This window comes from Loa loa (assembly GCF_000183805.2).
Source record: "Loa loa unplaced genomic scaffold supercont3.277, whole genome shotgun sequence".
Lineage (NCBI taxonomy): Eukaryota > Metazoa > Nematoda > Chromadorea > Rhabditida > Onchocercidae > Loa > Loa loa.
Window position 1 is genome coordinate 9032 of NW_018108457.1, and position 2898 is coordinate 11929.

Consider the following 2898-nt stretch of genomic DNA (forward strand, 5'->3'; position numbering starts at 1 on the left):
AAAAAAATGCATTTTTGGTTTGCAAAAAAATTTAGAATGTCAATGGGATCCAATACTTCATATTTACTCGGCAATTGTTTGTCCATCATTTTCCTCGTTCGTGATATTACGACAATTGAAATGTTTTGTTTGTTATTTGCAAAAAAAAAACTTTTTTTCTCTCAAACAATAAATTAATACAGTAGTGTTAATGCCTGTGTTAAAGAAAAGTGTTAATGCCTTCCAAAATAATTGCTTATTCCAATATTTCATATATCTTTAATAAGTATTATTCAATTTTTTTTAAATAATTTGAAGCATGAACTTTTTTTGAAGTTTCAATTTGAAGTTATATTTAAATGGCATTTCTTACAAAAATAAACTGGATATAATAAGCTTTTATTTCTAAATCTGATGACTAAGTTTACATTAGAAATTCATTAATTATAATGAGTAAGTTATGTTTACAGTGATTATCTTGCAGCTTTTACAAAATGACATGCGATGCATGCACCAAAAAAAAAAAAATGTGTTTACTGATTGAATTTTAAATCCTTAAAATTAAGAATGTCTGCAAAATTTAGCAACAGAGATTTGTTGAAGGAGAAATTATGATTTCTCTCTAATCCATTAAATTTTGTGGATTCTTGGTATTTGAAAAATATTCCAAGAAAATGTTGCTAATAGAAAAAAGTGGGAAAAAAAGTGAGAGATCACCAACTAATACTGTAAATAGGATTGGAGAAATCATAATTTTTTTCAAGCAAATAAATTCGAGAATAAGATGGATACAGCAGTGATGGCTTATCATCCAGAAATTAATTAACGGGTCTGGAAGTTGTAGAAGAAGGATCGAAAATGAAATTTTTATCAGAGTGTTGTATTTTACGAGAATTTGAGTTTTTTTATGATAACTATTGAGAGGTGATGGATAAATTGCGTCATATTTGACTGCCGACATTTCGTCCTTAAATTCATTTACTTGGAAATTTGGGATTTCATCTTTGAAGGAAGATAGTTAATAGTTCTGATTAATAATCGATATTGGAATAAATTGTAAGAATAAGTTTTAAGGCATAAGGGGTTTTAAGGTATTTGAAGAAATTATTTTAATTCTGTTAAAGAACTTTGAAAGTTTTTAATTTGATAATGATGATAGAATAGGAAGCATTACATTAAGGCACTTTTTTCGTTTTTTGTTTACATGTCCTTGGATCTATTTCTGATATATTTAATTCATTTTGATCAAGGCCACTTTTTCAACTATCATTTATGCTAGAATCAACTTCTTGTTAAAATATTACTGAATAATGCAAAACAACGGGTTTGATTTTTATGTATGAAATAATGGCTAAATAAAAAAAAAAGATGAAATTGAAATTTTGTGATGGAAATTTTATGTTCCATATAACAGACAAATGTTATGCTAAATATTTAAAGTGAAGGAATAAAACGAGCTTTTAATATGATTGGTTTAATTTTTACAAACTTTCACGAATTCTCTCACCATAATTTTTGTAGTTTGTGTAATAATATGACATCATACTCATACTTCATCCACTAGAATAACATTTTAGAACAAAAAAATCAGCAACCAGAGATAGAATTAGTGGTTTCCGTGAAGAACTGTCGTCAACTTAATAAAGCAGCACTCACTGATGTCGAAAAATTAAAATTAAACAGAAATATGAATATGAAATGTTATTTGAATATTGAATACGGAAGAATAAGTGTCCGAAAGTTCTTTTCGTGTCAACAACTTTGATTTCGTGAATGCATCACTTGGGAAATTATACTGTTACTATAAAAAAAAAAAGAAAAAAAAGAAAAAAACACAAACTGTTAGATAAAGCAAATCTGTAATTGTAAAAAGAGAAAAGAAAAAAGGAATTTAATAAATAGATATAATTCATCATTTTAATTCTCTCTTCATTTTCTCTCCACCCGCAGATCATTTATTCATGAGCAAATATGCAATTTATCCATCACAAATTTTATGAAGGGATGAGTTATGTAATTTATATTTTTTTAAAATGTAATTTAAATTCTTTTAAAATTATTTTCTACCGTTATCTGTGCTCAAATTATCATTTAATCATTCATTTTATTTGTTTATTTATTTAATTTTTTTTATTTTACTTTTGCAATACCCACTGATAAAGAAGTAAGCATGGATTGATGTTGCCTTAACAATGTTTTTAAATTCGTCATTTTATCATTTTATTAGCATAAAAGGCAAATATGTTGCAATACAAATGTATTTGCGTGCATGAAAAAGAAATGCAAATATTAGGATTGATTGCAAATTCCTATTTTTAATTTATAATAGATATTATTAATTATTATTCATCTGCTTTTTCCTTTTTTTTTTTTCTTTTAATACAGTGAAATTCATAAATGACAGTTTTATTTGATTTAGTTGACAACAATACAATTTTATTTCTAATTCTGTTAATGGAAGGAAGGGAAAGGTAAGAAAAATATTTTTTTTGGTAGTGGAAATGGTGACCACTAACGATATGATATTTTCTTTGAACCGTACACAATCCTTTCATTTTAACAATCATTTTTCGATTTAAACGAAGAAATACAACGCTATAAAAAGAGGATGAAAAGAAAAATATAGCTAACGATACACTACTCCCTGTATGCAATCTATGCAATCCCATTCATTTCAATTTATTTGGTTGATTGTTTAATTATACTTCATGGCCATCGTATATGCGAATAAAACGTGGATTCGACTTTTTCCATAGGCTTATTTTTTATTTTCATTTCTAAAATAGCCATTAAAAAATTATGTTGAAATTTCATCACTAGCTGATGAAAATTAGATTACTAACTGATGAAAGTTAGATCAGTAGCTGATGAAAATTAGATTACTAACTGATGAAAGTTTAGATCAGTAGCTGATGAAAA